The sequence below is a fragment of the Myotis daubentonii genome, chromosome 10 (assembly GCF_963259705.1).
Source record: "Myotis daubentonii chromosome 10, mMyoDau2.1, whole genome shotgun sequence".
Taxonomy (NCBI): Eukaryota; Metazoa; Chordata; class Mammalia; order Chiroptera; family Vespertilionidae; genus Myotis; species Myotis daubentonii.
Window position 1 is genome coordinate 54455114 of NC_081849.1, and position 19708 is coordinate 54474821.

At 36.9% G+C, this 19708-nt stretch overlaps 1 long non-coding RNA gene across 1 annotated transcript in view; it reads right to left on the bottom strand.

The window, feature by feature from the left end:
• The window catches only part of LOC132242988 (uncharacterized), a 57897-nt gene that overhangs the window by 23110 nt on the left and 15079 nt on the right, over positions 1 to 19708 (bottom strand). The window contains exon 2 of the long non-coding RNA XR_009454755.1: positions 15065 to 15159. This is a non-coding gene — a long non-coding RNA (uncharacterized LOC132242988). The remainder of the gene's footprint in view (positions 1 to 15064; positions 15160 to 19708) is intronic.

Consider the following 19708-nt stretch of genomic DNA (forward strand, 5'->3'; position numbering starts at 1 on the left):
TTTCTGTTCCTCTTCTAAACTTCTCTCTGTCTACTGATTTAAGTAATTTTTAATGAAGGCCAGTTTTTTCTGTCTAGTTGGGGAGAAATGGCCATGCTCTAGGCTCATCTTCTTATCCTCACCACCAGAGTTTGGCATAGAGTTTTTTTAATTAGACCTAGTTCTAAAAATATTCAGTGGATCTAGTCCCAAGTCCCACATGCTTCACATGCCAATCCCCTGGACTACGCAGGGGCATGAGAAATTCAGTTTTATGGGGATAATGCCTGACCTAATATTGGAGGTCTAAAAACAAGTCAGATAGGCACTGAAAGTTTTTCAATAGGAAAGTCACATATATAAGTTAATGTTTTAGAAGAATCATGAGAACATAGTTTGCAAGATGACAGCAAAGAAATTCTTCAATTTTCTGTGATAAGGTACTGTATTTGAAAATATTTCTCTACTAGAGACCCAGTGCACAAAGTCGTGCATGGGGGAGGGGGGTCCCTTAGCCCAGCCTGCACCCTCTCACAATCCGGGACCCCTCGGGGGGAGGTCCGACTGCCTGTTTAGGCCTGATCCCACATGCTGTCTGGCCTAATTAGCATAATACGCTTTTATTATTATAGATTATATTGCCATTGCCATTTCCACAAGCTTATTACATTTCTAAAGCTTTTTTCCCCTCCAGATACACTCTCTAATCCATTTCCCACATCACAACCAGAGGAGCCTTTCTAAAATCTTTCCATTGCTGCCCTAGCTGGTTTGGTTCAGGGGATAGAGCATCAGCCTGTGGACTGAAGGGTCCAGGGTTCAATTCTGGTCAAGGGCACATGCCCAGGGTGTATGTCTGATCCCCAGTAGGGGGCATGCAGGAGGCAGCCGATCAATGATTCTTATCACTGATGCTTCTACCTCCCTCTCCCTTTATTTATTTTAAATAAATAAAATAAAATCTTTCCATTGCTTTTTCTCCTTCATTTGCCTTTTGTAGGCTGAACAATAAATTTCTTTACCTTAGCATATAAATCCCTCCACAATATGTCCCTGCTCAATATTGTAACTTCATCCCTCATAATTCTCTTACATTTCTTGCCATACATAGTTATTTTTAATATTTAGCATGTGAAACATTCCTTCACGCCTCCAGACTTTTGCACAATCTGATCTCTCTGTCTGCAATATCCTGGCCCAACCTACAATTCTTATCTCTATTCTTATAGGCCCACAAACCCTCCCCAAACAGATGAAATCCAATTGGCCCATCCAGCTTCCACTGAAGTATCATCTTCCTTGTGCAGCTCCCTTTGATTCCCTAGTCTAATGAAAACAGTCCTAAGCCTCATACATGTTGGTAGCTTCAAGACACCTTATCTCCTTATCTGTCTATGCTTCTAGATGGTAAGCTCCTTGAGAGCAGAAACTATTTATTTTATGAGTAACAGTCAGCTTAAAAAGTATGTTAATCACTATGAGTCCTATATTTGCATAGGCATAAATTTTATTCAGACCCTCATCTGCATGTGAGGACATTTTGCTTTGCCAGAAACTTCAATCTATTTTTAACCACCAAAACCCTTGTATAAATTCTGAATAGCTGTCAACAATAGAAATAAATGGTAAAGCAAAACCTCTCTTTATCTCTGTTTGTTTAATATTTGGCCCTCTCCCAACTTCATTAAAATGAGAGCAATCACACCTTAGGTTGGTAAGGGAAATAAAGGTATCAACAACTAAGTTTAAGTTATTTTTAACAAAGCTGAATACTGTATGAGTTTGACCAAGGTTTAATTGGATCATATCAGGCATTATAATTCATCATAAATTAACGTTTTGCCTTTGTAATGTTTTTATCCTGTCATCTAGCAGCAGTTCTAATTGTATGTTAGCCTCTTGTTATTACTTTTATAATAAAATCCCCCCCAAAAGGGTTTTCCATATAAGATTTGGCATCATAGCTAATATACTGCAGCATGTATCTTTACTCACTTCTACAGTAGATAGATTTTTATACTATCTTTAAGTAAGTTTTCCATAAAGCGATAATAAAGGTAATTTGAATATCTATAATTTAATACCTCAAGTTACTTAATATACATATGAAATGAAAAATTGGTTAATAGTGTGATATTTTTTACAGTAGTTTAGTACTTCATATGCTCTTATTCCAACTGTGCTTAATCAGTACATTGCAAAAAAATGAACACTATAATTATCTCAGTGAAAGAGACTCTAAAAACTAATGTTAAAGTAAACATAATGTCTTAGTCATTTAAAAGGCACTTTCTTTTACTATACTCCTTTCCTAACATGTCATAGCCATTGTACCTCTATATTTATGTAGCATTAGAAATCATTTTAAAGCATAATAATTTCACATTTTTATAAATCAAAGGAGTCAGACAATATCACACATCAAATTATCCTTAGTGAGATAAAAAAAAAAGGCACTAGAAAGTATTTATTGAGTATTTACTCTATAAAAGACTTTAGACTGCACACTCTGAGTATAAACACCAGATTTTTATTATATTGCTTTAATTGTTCCCACTCTCAATGCTCTACTAGTAAAACATATTTAAATGGCCCCAACATCTACATCTTTTTTGCTTGGTGGCATCATCTTACTTTTAATGTCCTTCCTATCTAGCTCAGATCCCACTGCCTCTTGTTTCAAACACTCTCATCAGTATCTGCCTATGACATCTTTTCTGGCTTTTCCTCCCACCCATCTGCTAAAATCCACAGTATCCACCATCTGTGAGCTTGATTCTAGGTTGCTAAGGTATGCTTAAAAAATAACCAACTATAGTGAAACAGATTAAAACTTTCCAATTTCCCTGATCCCTGATTTCAGTAATGCCTAACAAATTTCTGCATCACAAGTAAAAAAGAAGAAAACTGGGGGTATGGAGAGGTATAGGAAAAGAAAGAAAACTAAACCCCTATGAAGTTATCAGATTGTCAAATCTTAGAAAATTAAATTAATTTTATCATGAAAAGCTGATGTGCTTACTGAAGCTGTACAAATCAAGTGGCAAGTTAATGATAAGCACAGATGAACTTTGTGATGACTCGCTCTGTTTGAAGTGGCAACCTCTGTTCTTGAGCAACACTCAACGTATTTGATTGGTACAAATTGAATGTGGTTTTTCTTTATGAGTCCAATCCTCCAAAAACCAAATCTATGATTCCTCTTGCTGCTTTTTAACCCAAGGACTTCTAATGTTATTATTCTGGCCCTAAACATTCATAATATGGTTGAAGATATGAATCTTCCATTTTCTTCTCATCAATCACAAATTTTTTCATTCACCATAGCTTTAACTGTAAAGCAGTGATAAGATTCAACTCATTTGTCAGTTACTTGTGCACTAATTTTAAGTACCCCTATGTGAAAATTTTGGATTTTTAAAAATTTACTCCTTGGAACTCATACAACTTAACAAAAGGAAGATAAACAATCCAATCAAAAAATGGGCACAGGACCTAAAGATACACCTTTAGAAAGAGGACATACAGAAGGCCAAGAGACATATGAAAACATGCTCAAAGTCACTAATCATCTGAGAGATGCAAATCAAAACAACAATGAGGTACCATCTCACACCTGTCAGAATGGCTATCATCAACAAATCAACACATGACAAGTGCTGGCGAGGATGTGAAGAAAAAGGAACCCTCCTGCACTGCTGGTGGGAATGCAGACTGGTGCAGCCACTGTGGAAAAAAGTATGGAGTTTCCTCAAAAAGTTAAAAATGGAATGTCCATTTGACCCAGTAATCCCACGTCTAGGAATATATCCCAAGAAACCAGAAACACCAATCAGAAAGGACATATGCATCCCTATATTCATAGCAGCACAATTTACAATAGCTAAGATTTGGAAACAGCCTAAGTGCCCATTAGCAGATGAGTGGATTAGAAAACTGTGGTGCATCTACACAATGGAACACTATGCTGCTATAAAAAAAGAAGGAATTTTTACCATTTGCAACAGCATGGATGGAACTGGAGAGCATTATGCTAAGCGAAATAAGCCAGTCAGAGAAACATAGATATATCACATGATCTCACTCATTTGTGGAATATAATGAACAACATAAATGATGAACAAAAATAGATCCAGAGACAGGGAAACACCGAACAGACAGCCAAACCTAAGAGGTAAGGGAGGTAATGGGGGGATGTAAGAGATCAGCCAAAGGACTTGTATGCATGCATATGAGAATAACCAATGGACAGGGACACTAGGGCGGTGGGGGCTTGTCTTAAAGGTGGGAGTGGCTGGGTAGGGGTCAATGGGGGAAAAAAGGAGACATAAGTAATACTTTAAGCAATAACAACAACAACAAATTTACCCCTTAGGTAGGTGGGGGGAGGGGTAGTAACCAAAGAATTTGTATGTATATAAGCATAACCCATGGACACAGACAATAGTGTGGTGAAGGCCCGGGGGTGAGAGAGGCAGGACTGAGTGGAGGGGGTCAACGGGGATAAAAAAAGGGGACATCTGTAATACTTTCAACAATAAAGATAATTTTTTTAAAAAAGAAAATAGTTCTACAAAATATATGAACAAAAATAATTATCCTTTCATAATTATAATGAATTCCTAAGCTCTTTCAACAGTGTGTCTAAATATAAACTTTTAAGTATACATTGTTATCATTTAAAATAATTATTTTCTTGAAATCTATGGTTAAAAGATCTCATTCTGTTTTCAATACATATTTTAAATATTATTTTATGTGTAAACCACAACCAGAAAATAAAGGATATATTTTTATTGGCATAGAACAAATGACTAGATGACAACTAGTCTTCTACCTGTCATAACCAGTGAATACTTAAGGAAAATGCATAAAGAGCCAGGATTGACTATTGACTTTTCTTTCTGATTAACTTCAACTCAGATTATTTGGAAATTCAGTTCCAGCTATCTAATTCAAGGTTTAAAAGCTTAACTCAATATCTCTTCCACTGCTCATTCCTGTTGATCACTTTCCTCTTAATCATATTTTAATTCTCCCCATTTTTCATCTTTTTATATTCCCCCCTAACACACATTCAATCAGTCTTTAACACATCCTATTTCACCCACAAACATCTCTATCATCAGTCTTTTTTCCACTTCAACTTCCACAAACATGGTTTGGGTGTTCAATAATGTTAAATGGCAAAGTGTAATAACCATAAACTGATTTCCTTCCCTAATTCAGTTGTTTCTAGCCTTTGAAACTTTTCAGATTCCTTTGAAAACCTAATGATAGCTTTAGATCCTCTTGCCAGAAATATCCTCCACACAGAATTCACCATACAGTTTCAGATGATTAGCAGGATTACAGAAGCCAGACCGCAGGGATTAGCTTGAATATTTGCTCTTATTTCCTCCCACTTCCAATCTACCTCTACCACACTGCCACATTAATCCTCCTAATGTATTAATGAATCATATTCATTTTCTCAAAAGAGAAAATGTTCAACCCCCACTATTTGTTGAATTCAACTAAATCTTTATTCAGGACTCAAAATTCTCCAAACCACACAGCTTTAATTCTGATGTGACTCATAATTACATTACTCTCTGGAGCCTAGAGTCTACTCTAGCCCAAACTGATATTCATCAAATTTGCTTCCATACTGTCCTTTTTTTTGGCTGATGTTCTCTGCTTAAATGCTCTCTCTCTACACCAATTAAAATATACCAATGCCTGAGCTCCAAACCAAGAGATTCTGAATCACAGTTTAGAGTGCAGGAGAAGCATCAGGGTTTTTTTTTTTTTTAACTTTCAAGGTGTCTCTGAGTGTATAGCAAAGTTTGAAAACCACTGATGAGATACTCTAACACCCTCATCCCTCCATTCTTTCTCCATTTTAATAATCTTTACATTCAGCCCCAAGTCAGAAGATACTAGTAACATTAGGAAAGTATATTATAACCAAATGAAAGTCAATACTTTCTTAAATAGAACACAAAAACACCAGCAATAAAAGAAAAGACTGTTCAATTAGACTTGATTCAAATGAGAAATTTATGTTCATCAGAAGACACACAACTGAAAGAAGACATTTATAATATATTTACCTAGCAAATACTCATGCCTATAATATATTTAAAAAATCTCCTGCAAATTAGTAAAAAATGGAAAGAAAATATTTTAATGTGCAAAATACTTGAGCAGGCATTTCACTAATGAGAGTACACTTATCTAAGTGGCCAGTGATCAAATAAAGATATACTCACAGTCTTAGTGGCCTTCAAATACAAAAAAACAATAAGAGAGTGCTACATAAGAAGACTGAATACATGGTTTGACCACACAAAGTGGAGGTGAGCAAGCTCAGAACTGAAATTATCTTATGCTGCTCAAAACATATAAAACCACTTGGGAAAACTATTTGGCAGCACCTATTAAAGCTAAACATAGCTGAATGTATATGTCCTTATGAAATGTTAGCAATTCTACCCTTAGGTATCATCACCAAAATGATATTTACACGCATAAGACAGGTAAGTACCTCATTATTCAAAACAGCCCCCAAATAGTTAACATATCAAATTTTATTGTATAGTAATTAGACAAATTGTCAGGTTTATTAATAAAAACAGCACTGAAATCTTGTCATAATCTTAGGGGAGATTTCTAGCACATAAAAAATTTTCTTTCTCTTGCTGATTTCAAGATTTTGTCATTGTCTTTGACTTTTGATGGTTTAATTATAATGTGCTTCTTGGTGTTGGCCTCTTTGAATTCATTCTACTTGAACTTCTTTAATGCTTCCTGAATTTTGGTGTCCATTTTCTTCCTCAAATTTGGGAGATTTTTCAACCATCATTTCTTCAAATATGCTCGCTCTCTCTCTCTCTTCCTTCTAGAACTCCTATAATGTATATATTGGTTGCTTAATGGTGTCCCTTAAGTTCTTTAAGCTTTCTCCCTTTTATATATTCTTCCTTTATTTTTTGCTCCTCTGACTCAATAATTTCAAATAACCTGTCATTGAGCTCATTGATTTTTTTTTGTTTAATCAAATATGCTGATAAACCCCTTTACTGAATTTTTCATTTCATTTATTGTATTCTTCAGCTCCAGAATTTCTGTTTGGTTATTTTTTATACATTCTGTCTCTTTGTTGATATTCTCATTTCATTCATGCATTTTCCTGATTTTGTTTAGTTGTCTGTGTTCTCTTGTAGATCACTGACCTCTTTTAAGACAATTATCTTGAATTTTTTTAATCAGGTAATTCGTAGATCTTGTTCCTTTAGTTTTATTCTGTTCCTTTGTCTGACCATGTTTCTTTGTGTCCCTGTGATTTTTTTTTGGTTTTTTGGTTGAGTTTTTGCATTTGAAAACACAGCACTTCTTCCAATTTTTATGGGTTGGCTTTGCACAGGGAAAGACTTTGACCCAGTTAACACAACTAGAGATTCTGGGGGCGTCAAAACCTTTTTCAAGGGGAGGCAACTTCTCTGGGTTTACACATGTAATTTCCCAATTAGAGAGATTTTCCCCGTTTTCAGGAGCTCATAATCTCTTGCTCCCCCTGGTGTCTGTTTGCAATACTGCAACTTCTGTGGTACTGCCCCAGCAAGTTGTCCAGCTCCATTTTATTCTCATTGGCTGCCAGGCATCCAAAGTATCCTGGTTCCCTGTCAGGGTCCAAGTCAAGCCAGAAAGAAACCAGTTTCTCAAGCAGCTCTCCATAAAGCTGGATGGATGCTCCACTCTTCTCCCTTCGCCCCCAGAATCCATGACTTGGTTGCATTCTCCTCGTAGCACCAAGCTATCCTGGCCTGGGTCTGCAGCACTGCGGGTCTCCTGGTACCAGAGCAAGCTACCCCCATTCCCTGTTACTTTCTGTGCGCACCCCTCCCGATCCGCCTGCATACAGACTATGCTGGTTCCAACTATGCCCGTGCTCCAAGTCAGACCAAAGAGAAACAGTCCCTCAGAAAATCTTACACATTGGACACATGTTCTACTCTTCTCGTTCTCCCCCCGGGAGAAGTCATGAGCTGAAATTCTTTCCAAAGGCACTGAGCTGTGCTGGTTTGGGTTTGAGGCAGTGGGAGATAAAGTAAAATATTCGCATTCATTTCAATGCGGCTGTCCCCAACTTTTCACCTGCTGGTGTACTGCATATTTCTTGACAGGTTTCAAAAGTTCTCATTCAGATATTTTGTCCCATATATTATTAAGTCAGTGTCTCTGCAGAGGAACAGGGGTTGGATCTTCCTATTCTGCCACCTTGCTCTTATTCTCATTGATTTCTGCTCTGGTATTATTTCCTTTTCCCACTTACAGTAGTTTGGTTTTATTTTACCATTCTTTTTCTTGTTTATTGTGGTGGATGGATACTGAAGTCATCCATTTTAGACCTTTCTTTTTCCTAATATAGGCATTTAGTGCTATAAATGTCCCTCATAATACTGCTTTAGTAGTATCACTCAAATTCTGCTGTGCTGCATTTTAATTTTCATTCAATTCAAAATACTGTCTAATTTCTCCTTTTTTCTTTGACCCATATGTTATTTATAAGTATATTAATTTCTAAATTTTGAAGGATTTTTCCAGAGAACATTTTAACATAATTCTCTTGTGCTCAATACTTATATTGAACAACCTGAATGCCTTTAAATTTATTTAAATTTTTTATAGTCCAATGCAATCTGTCTCAGTAAATATTTTGTGTGTACTTGAAAAGAATGTTTGTTTTGGGTAGAGTATTTTATAAATGACAATTAGGTCAAGTCAATTGATAGTGTTATTCAAATATTTTATTTCCTTACTCATTTTTCTTTCTCCTATTCTATTCATTGCTAGGATCCAGTTAATTTACTTGGAAACACTGTCATCTTTCTTGATCTTGTTTGCAATATTTGTTATATGGAAACAATGTAGTGTTCACTCCAGGATCAACTGATCTCTGTTACTGAGGAAATACTCTTCTCTGTACTCTGCCCAGTGTCCCATGACGCTTAAGATTTTCCAGTGTGTTTGCTGGGCACTACTCCTGGCCTTGTGTGAGCACTGACCATTGTTACATTTTGGAAGGATATTTCCCCAACCCTTCATCCTCACACACATGTACTGATCATAATCACTTGAATACTCAATGGAGGATCCTCTTAAGATTTCTGGATTCTTCTGTCTGCGTAGCTCCCTTCTCTACAGTAATTTGTTCTGTGAACTCTATCTGCCTTGGTTCACTAGTTTCTCAGTTCCATATCCTCAACTTATTGTGTCTACTAACTCCACCTAAGTTCCTGTTATGGTTTGAAAACTCTATCAAGAGATCTCTATCTTAATTGCCTAATGTCCAGTTTCTTGAAAACTGTTGCTACATATATTTTGTTTGTTTGTTTTTCTTACATGTGTGTGTGTGTCTTTGTGTGTGTGTGTGTGTGTGTGTGTGTTATATAATTTGGATATTTAAAGTGCATATTAAAGAATTCCCTTTATTTCATTATAATAATGGCTTACAGGAAAATAGATTATATGACTGTAGACATTAGCTTATTTATTTATGAGATTCCAATTGGATTGTCAGATAATAATAATGTCACCTGTAATAATCCTAATATAAAAGTTTATCATCATAATCTTTATTTCTCTTAGTAATGTTTAAATAAGAAAAATAGTTAACATTTTCTTCTATTTTTTCCATTTTTATGTACTAAAAAGAAAAACATTTACATGGGCTTAATATTCAACCAAAGTTGCTTGACTCAATATGAGTCTAATTAGGCCATATAATTTTTGGTAGTAATAGAAATCTTTATGGTCCATAAATTAAAGGACATTTTTCGAGGATATAATAGAGGTAATGGAAAGATAGAACACAGTAGCATAAATGAGGCCTGAAATCAAACACAAAATTTAAAAGAGACCCTGGGAAATCTGTTTAATCCTGGATTTAATACTCTATTAGTAGCTTAATATCCTATCTAATAAAAGAGAAACATGGTAATTAGCGTACGACCGCTACCCTTCCCATTGGCTAATCAGGGCAATATACAAATTAACTGCCAGCCAAGATGGCGGCCGGCAGCCAGGCAGCTTGAAACTAACATGAGGCTTGCTTGCTTCAGTGACGGAGGACTCCAACGTTCCCCGCCGGCCGCTGCAGGCCTCTGAGCTGCAACTCTAAGCAACTATGTAACAAATATAGAAGCTAAACAAAACCCCAGAAACCTGCTTTAGTCCGCTGGGCTTCAGCCAGCAGGATCGCAATATTGTTTCAAATACAGAAGGTAAACAAAGGCCAGAAACCTGCTTTTAGCAGCGGAGGCCTAAGAGCTGGAGCCAAGCCTCAGAGCTAAAGCTGGCCCAGAATAAAAAAGAAAAAAAAAGAAAAAAAGGAGCGGTTGGGAGCTTAAGTCACCCGCCAGCCTGAAAACAGCCCTCAGCCCCTCACCCAGACTGGCCAGGCACCCCAGTGGGGACCCCCACCCTGAAGGGTGTGTGACCAGCTGCAAATAGCCATCATCCCCTCACCCAAGCTGGCCAGGCACCCCAGTGAGGACCCCACCCTGATCCAGGACACCCTTCAGGGCAAACCAGCTGGCACCCACCCATGCACCAGGCCTCTATCCTATATAGTAAAAGGGTACTATGCCTCCCAGCACCGGGATCAGCGGAGCCGCGAGGCCTCCCGGCACCGGGATCAGCATGACAGGGGGCAGCGCCCAAACACCCTGATCACTCTGCCACTGTGTGTGTGAAAGGGGGCGGGGCCACAACCTCCCTATCCGCCCTGCTCTGTTCGTGACAGGGGAAGGCGCCCCAACCCCCTGATCAGCCCTGCTCTTTTCCTGATAGGGGGGACCTCCCCAACCCCCTGATCGCCCTGTGGCTCTGAGTGTGACAGCATGCAGCGCCCCAACCCCCTGATCGGCCCTGCTGTGTGTGTGACGGGGTAGAGCCATAACCTCCCCATCGGCCCTGCCCTGAGTGTGAGAGTGGTGGAGCCCCAACCCCCTGATCGGCCCTGCTCTGTGGGTGATAGAAGATGGCGCCCCCAACCCCCACCCCACGGGCCCTGCTCTGTGTGTGACAGGGGGCGGTGCCCCAATCCCCCAATCGGCCCTATTCTGAGCATGACTGGGGGTGGCATCGCAACCTCCCAATCAGCCCTGCTCTGTGCATGACAGGGGGCGGTTCCCCAACTCCCCAATTGGCCCTGCTCTGAGCCTGACCAGGGGCTGCACCTAGGGATTGGGCCTGCCTTCTGCCACCCGGGAGCAGGCCTAAGCCAGCAGGTTGTTATCTCCAGAGGGGTCCCAGACTGCGAGAGGGCACAGGCAGGGCTGAGGGACCCCCCCCACCCCCACCCCGAATGCACAAATTTTTGTGCACCGGGCCTCTAGTATCTTTATAAAATAAAACCAGGTTTTTACAGTTTTAATTTTTCTTCTCTAGGATAATCAGTAATTAATATGATAGGTAGTATCTAACCCACATTTTTATTATTTTCTCTCTTAATATAGTCATATTATTTCTGTGAGTAAATGGAAAGAAAATCAAGCTATAGATTTTAATTGATTTTAACACATTGTGTAGGGTACTGCAGGCAACATTGTTCAAACCGGTGATTTCAACATTCTTCAATGTTTGCTTTTAATGTGTTTATATTATAAATAATATAACAGATTTTATAAACTCTAATTGGCATAATTTTATTAAATTTTAGCACATTAGTTAGAAGGAAGTGCAGAGAATTGAGGGGGAGGGAAAGAAGACTCCTATTCTCAAGAAAGCCCACAATTTCCACCTGCAAATAGTTCCCATATATGAAACCCCTTAAATTATATTGTAACCCTTCCCTCTTGAGTCTTGACCTTAAGTTTGAGAAATACTGGCATTGATATATGAAATACATAGATAATGCAAAAAAACTCATTTTACCAGATAGTTTCACCTTCTGCCCCCATCAATCATATTACAAAATCTGTCAACAAGAAGTAAATTGCCTGGCTTAAATTTCATACCCACTCCTTCACATGGTCACTTAGAGGAAGTGCTAATGGCCAATATAAATGCCAAAGTGAATAGGAATAGAGATATGAGACACTAGTCTAGTTAATTAGCCTCTAAATAGCAATATTAAACTATATTGCAAAGCTTGTGTTGAAAGAAAAAAATGGAGAAGCCTTCTGGATCTTGTTTTATTATGTTTTGAGGAAGACTATTCTTTTCCAATATCATTGTTTCTCCTTTACCTTCTCTTTGCTTTCCTACTCTGCAGCTCTACAGTCAATCTATTCATCCAATTTTCTCTTTTTTATTTAGTCTCACATACTACTTTGACAAAACTTAGCATGGTCAGGGACACAAATAAACTTGGAAGAAAATTTTAGGTACATAATAAATTCTAAATTACGGTATTTGTTGACTAAAGAATATATTTATTGTGTGCCTACTATCTACCAGATATCGTGCATTCAGATGATGGACATGGTTAAGAAAATAGTTCCTTTTCAGTTTACACTCAACAACTGATAGAGAAGGAAAAATATTGTGCCAGTATTTACTAGCTACATTGAGTTCTGCTAAGGAAATGTATAATTGGGGAATTTACCTTATTCAAATGCATTAGAAAAATGTACCTGCATAGCAATATTAATTCTATGCTTTGAAGAACCACCAATAAGCTAAGGTAAAGATAAAGGGTAGAACATTCTTGGAAGAGAGAATAATATACACAGAAGCTGTGAGGCAGGAGAAAGCATAGGATGCTCAAACAGAAACCCATAGTGGTGAGCATGAAGAGCAAACAGTAGGGCTGTGCATAAGAGACTGGAAAGGCAACTAAAGGTTGGGTTGTTGGGATTTGGGGGCATTATTTGAAGAACCTTGGAAGCTGATGAAAGATTTTAAGAAAAACGACCTGTGCAAATCTCTTGTCTCCCACACTCACTGAGTTCTGGCCATCTGTGGATATTATCCAGAAATCTGTGAAAAGATGCCATTTTATGCACAGTTAGGCCCCAAGTGGAGGGGAAGCTGAGGCAGCAATGAAGAAGTCACAACTCATAGAAAGGAATGCTAGCTATCATAGGCCATGAAATCGCACTGGCTGCCCATGAAGAATAGAGACGATAGGCAGGGGTGTATGGCTGTGATGACTGCAGTCTAGTTGACAGTGAACACAGAAATGGATGGATTCAAGAGTGACTTTTTTGGTATAATTTTGTTAACTAATGTCATCCCAATAAGTTCAATAGAAAGGGAAAAAAGAGTGTGTTTTGGGGGATGGGAGAATGTATTGAATTGGGGAGTAGGATGAGCGATGAGTCCAGAATTATGCTTATTTCTGGGTTAAATATATGAAATACAGTAGAGAGTTTTACTGAACTTGGGAAAACTGGAAGGCAAATTTTCAGATGGAAAAAATGTCTCTTAGGATCACAAAGGTGATTTAAAACTAGACTGCTAATTGAATATTAAATATTTAATTGTCAAACTTTTTAACTGCCCTTATTAAGGAGAAATGGGTAGGTAATTTGAATGGCTTATTTCTTATTAAAACATTTCTAATTTTGTATGAACATCTAAGGAATCTAAAACAAAAATATCAGAATTACTTTCAAATCTAAATGTGCTCATTAATTTATTTCTCATGAAGAAAAAAACCTATGATTAGAGAAAGGGCTGAACAAGTATGTCACTTCTTGCTGTATTCATAATTATAAGAGGAATTTCTGGTGGTGGAAATAATACCATCAGGAAACCATAATAGCTAGAGAAAAAGAATACCTTACTTACTATAGAGGGCAAAAGAGAGTGGTACAATATTTTTCAAGTGTAAAAAACTGTCAACCTACAGTCCTAAATACAATGAAAATATCCTTTCACGTAAAAGGGAATTCAAGATGTCATCAGATGAAGGAAAACTAAGAAAATTTGTTGTTCAAGAACACAGTAGGCAAAATTATGGGTAAATAAAATAGACTTTCCTTTCTTGAGTTTTAAAATTATGATAGGTAGTTAAAGCAAAAATTCTAAGACTTGTTGATGTGGTTTTAAATACATGTAGATGAAGTATTTTTTAAAATTATAAATGGGGGATAAAAGAGGAGACAATGTTTCTATATTTCACTCAATACTGAAGAAATGATACCAATAGACTGTGCTATCAACACTAATAAAAGAGAAAAATGGTAATTGGTGTACGAGCTACCCTTTTCATTGGCTAATCAGGGCTATATGCAAATTAACTGCCAACTAAGATTGGCAGTTAACTGACAACTAAGATTGGCAGTTAACTGACAACAAGATGGCGGTTAATTTGCATATGTAGGCACAATGCAGGGAGGCGAAAGGGAAAGCAGGAAGAAGCCCCTTGCCACTGACAGTGATCGGAAACCCAGGGGGGAGCTAAGAGCTGGGGGGCAGGGCAAAGGCGGCCCTGGGGCCGCCTTTGCCCTGCCCCCCAGCCATGATCAGAGAATCAGGCGCCTTTTCCGCCCTGGCCAGTGATAGCAGGAAGTAGGGGTGGAGCCAGCGATGGGAGCTGGGCATGGTCGAAGCTGGCAGTCCCGGGAGCTAGGGGTCCCTTGCCTGGGCCTAAAGCGAAGCCCACGATCGTGGGGCCGCTGCAGCTGCAGGTCCCCGCTGCCCGGGCCGGACACCTAGGCCAGAGGCGTCAGGCCTGGGCAAGGGGCCGATCCTGCGATTGGAGGGTGATGGGGGTCAACGCCTAAGGGCTCCCAGTATGTGAGAGGGGGCAGGCTGGGCTGAGGGACACTCCCCCCCACACACACACCCAGTGCACGAATTTCGTGCACTGGGCCCCTAGTATATTAATACAAACTAGACATGCATAAATATACATATATATAATAGAGCAACTACTAAAAAAGTCATGCAGAAAAATATACTCCTAAACAATACATATAAATCTAAATGATAGTTTAAAAATATAAATAAAACATATCAAAATTTGAAGAAGATAGCTAAAGCAGTGGCCAAGAGGAAAATTTCTAGCACTAACTGTGTGTGCGTGTGTGTGTGTGTGTGTGTGTGTGTGTGTGGGTGGGTGCGTGTGTAATTTCTTCAAGCCACTTACCATATTTTTTCCTTTAAGCAGAGATTATAATTCCTTTCAGGAAAAAAATCACAAGTTCAGAAAAGCAAGCATGAGTTCTCTGTACTGATGTTTTCCTACAAAGCACAAAAAAGTGAGATGGTTGGTAACTATCCAATCACTGTTGATAAATCTGTTATCACTTCTGTGTCTCTATTACATTATTACAAAGTAAATACACATTGATTCAAAAGTTAAAAAACCTAGAGTGTGGCCCAGTAGTATTTAGTGTCAGTCTGCTCTTTGGGCGGATTGGAAAGTGAGCAAAATTAGTATCAACCTGCAACATCCTTGCCCAAATACAGTGCAAATCTGTGGGGGATTATTTCTTGTTTATTTTGAGGAGGTAGGTCTCAAATGCATAGTTCTGACAATTGAGTTAACTTCCTTTTTTAAGATCCTGGGACAGAATTAGAAGTAGAAACAATGAGGAAAGAATGACTTATAATTTAAAAAACAGAACTTGGTATTCAATCCCTTTTTCTCCATAGAATGCAAGATAAAGTGCAAAAAAAAAAAAAAATAGAAAAGAATACAACTCCAGAGTAAATGCAGTAAAATATCAGAATTAATTACATCAGGTAAATGTTATGCAAATTGAGATCATTTGTATTTAGAGACTATAATTATTCCCTTAATTATAGCAAATTCTACTACATAAAGAATGAGTAAAATAAACTATTGGTCTTGGTGGAATTCATTCAATCAATAACACTTGTTGGTATTATGCTTGCTATTTTTTAAAAGCCTTCTTAGAAACAATCAACCCTACAGATTATATTTACATCTTTAGTTCAGGTTACTACGATGAAGGAATTCAAGAAAGGTCAACACTGACTTTATATGCAACTTATTCTGTAAAGAAATTAAACATTAGTCATGCATTAGTTTATAAGGCATATACTCTATAACTCTGATATGAAAGTGATTTGCATATATCTAGAATCATCCAAAGTTGTATTCTTTATTCTTCAAAACATTTGAAAAATGAGACCAATGAATTTGAATTTGCTGTGTAAAGTATTTTGGTGTCTCTAAACTTTATTATCTTTAGATACTTCACAACTGAAAATCACTAAAATTAAAATATTTTAGGGTAATTTGTCATTTCATGCTACTGTATAGGAGTAATTTTTTAATGAATAGGCTTAGTATAAAATTTTCATCCATTTCTACTTAGACACAAATCTAAGCGACCTTTTAAATTTTTCAACCCATAATTTTGGGTGAAAATGGCAAAATAGCCAAGTGGTTCAAAAAAGGTAGGAGTAAGTGCTGAGAAAAATGCATACCATGAAAAAAAAAAAAGGGGGGGGTTTACAGGTTTAAGAGGCTGGTGCACTCTTCCCTCACTAGGATGTGACGACTACCTGCTCAGGGAATCTTCACCTGTTTCATTTGCTCCTGAATCCCAAGATCCGAGATAGAACTACAAAATGCATGCTTTCATTTCCATGTCATGACTAAAATCTAAAAATCAAATGAAGTAAACATTGATTTTAAAAAAGTTAAGTAATTTTTTAAGAAAGGCTTCCAATTCTACTTCTTTTGTGAAAACAAACTGTATTAGACTTGAAATAATTATTATTAGGGAAAATGACAAAAGAGCATGATACATTATAATTTCATATGGATTACTTGTAATATTCTTTGATCATAGTAATAATTAGATCACCTCTTAAGTCAAACTATCTGGTTTCTAATCCCAGATCTGATAACTTGTGTGAGCTTGGGCAAGTCACTTAACCTTTCTGTGCCTCCTTTTCCTCTCTATTTTGTAGATTATAGTAGTATCTACCTCATAGTGTTATGACAAATAAGAAATAAAAACTGCTATTTAATGTTAGCTAGTAATAGTAGTAGTAGTACCACTAGCAGCAGCAGTGTATCTTAACAAGGGTACTGAGTTATTGATGGACACCTCTAATCAAGGCAAAAATGCACCCAGAAAAAATTTTACAAATGAAACATATACATAATAGTAATTCATTGAATTTCTAATGGCTTGATAGTTATAAACGTTAATAATTTGTCTCTAAACAGTACTATATGGGTATATTCAGAACATAAAGTAGACTCAGAGACTGGGATTACCTTTTAAACTCATGCCTATAGCTAAAATCACATGTATATTATCTTAACCACAGGTGATTTATTTAACATGAATTTAAATATAAATTGATGTCTAATATTGCTCATAATTATGTATCTTAATTTTGATGTTACAGTTAAGATCTGTGATAAATATTTGTTGCTTACTGCTTTTAGAGTTTCTCCTCTAGATTATTGCTATGATGATACTATTAATTTCTCCTTGAGTCTATGTTCTGTCATGTTGAATCACATAAAAGAAATAAAAAAATAAATGTTCAATAATGTATAGGAATCTGAATAAATTTAATTAAAAATAAGTTAAATAACAATTTGGTTAGTCTGTATGAGGTGGTAAACCTGAGGACATAAATTTCAATTATATAATCTGAATTCAATATTTCAGCACAAATGTTTTAAAATATGATTTTAAATGTGAAGCTTTTTATATACATGTTATGAGTTGAATTGTGTATCCCCAAAAAAGATATGTTGAAATCCTAACCCTCAGTACCTCCAAATGTAAACTTATTTGGAAATAAGGTCTATACAAGGTAATCAAGTTTAAATGAGGTCATTATACTGGCCTTAATCCACTATGACTAGTATCCTTATAAAAAGGGAAAATCTGGACACAGAGACAGACACAAATAGAGGGAAGGTGATCCAAAGACACACAGGAAGAATGTCAAATGAAGATTGGAGTGATACATCTACAAGCCAAGGAATGCCTGAGACTGTAAGAATTGGGCCTCAGAACAAAGACAGGGAAATTCCCTCCCCTAGACTTTGACTTCAGACTTCTGGCCTCCAGAACTGTGAGACAAGAAATTGCTTATTGTTTTAAGTCATCAGCTTGTGGCTCTTTGTTACAGTAAGGATGTCACATCCCTATATATGTACTACTGAATCTGAAAGTGTGACGCCACAGACATGTCAGATTTTTTCAGTAGATTTTACTGTTTTCTTATATTCTGTAAAATGTGTATTTTACTTATGCAGAAAAACTGGATTAAGGATTTCTATTAAAAAAGTTAATGTAAATTGTAGAGGTCTTTTTTTCTCATTACAATGATTTATCTTGAACTGTTTTTCAGTCAGAAATTGGATTTTCTATGTTCTTGCACACCTTGATTTGAATATGCAATAAACACACAACTTACTGCTAACATTGAGTCAAGGATAACAACCCTTAGAGTGAAAGAGATATAAACCACATCCTCTATATATTTTGAACCACAGTAAATACATGCCTTGCACAATATGTATTAGTTATAACCACTCATCATAAGCTGAGTACAAAATAACAAAAAGAAATCAACTAAAATTTCTACTATAAAGCATTCCATTATAATGAGAAACATATTTTGTATCATCCTTTTTAATATTTGAGAAGGTAAATGTAAGTTATGGCTTCATTCTTCAAGCCATAATTTCTAGGTTATTCTAATGTATAATTCATAGAACCTACCATATAATAATTATAAAAATGATGAATATGTTTACTTCTTTTTCTCCTACTCAAAAATATTTTCCTTTCTTTTTTAAAAAAATATTTTTTTATTTATTTCAGAGAGGAAGGGATAGAGAGATAGAAACATCAATGATGAGAGAACCACTGATCAGCTGCCTCCTGCACTCCCCCTACTGGGGATCAAGCCTGCAACCCAGGCATGTGCCCTTGACCAGAATCAAACTGAGGATCCTTCAGTCTGTAGTCTGACGCTCTATCCACTGAGTCAAACCAGCTAAGACTCAAAAATATTTTCCATCTTTCCTCTTGGGCTTCCTCTTTCTTTAGGTTCAAACTAACAGATTTTTTTTTTCTGATTCCATCCTGTGCACTAGCTTAACTCACTTTTTAATTTTGCAGGTATTTTGGTCTTTAGTGAACAGACTGAAGTTGGTAAAAGACTATTATACAGTGTTAAAGCTATTGTGGCCTGCAAAGACACAAGTTGAGAGCTCCCTAGGGAAGAAGGAAATAAGTTGCTATGATCTGGATGGAAGCAAGAGAAAATAAATCAAGAAGAATAAAATTGTACTATTTTTTCAACCTTTCTGTAAGTCTAAAATTATTTCAAAATAAAAAGTTGTAAAACAAAAAAAAAGAATAATAGAAAAACCATACAGGCATGAAGAATACCAATCAATTATCAAAAGTGGAAACTTGAAATCAAAGATCTAAGCAAGCCACAAAGAGAGGTCCTATAAAGGATGCAGTTAAGTGTGTAGGTTTTTGAGTCACACTACATTGACTGTATCGCTTAGTAGCTGTGTGATCGTGAGTATCAGTTTTCTCATCTTTAAAAAACAATATTACCTCTCATAAGTTTATTATAGGAATAAAGTAAGATGACCTTTATAAAGCTCTTAGCACAGTTTTTGTGTGGCACATTCTATGCATCTGCTATCAGCAAACTATTAGTGAGGAGTGGTAGTCATGTTAAAGCAGACAAGAATTGACCTATTAAATAGAAAAACTGACCCTACAATTTTTTTCTGCAGTCTTTTTTTTTGTAATCCTTACCTGAG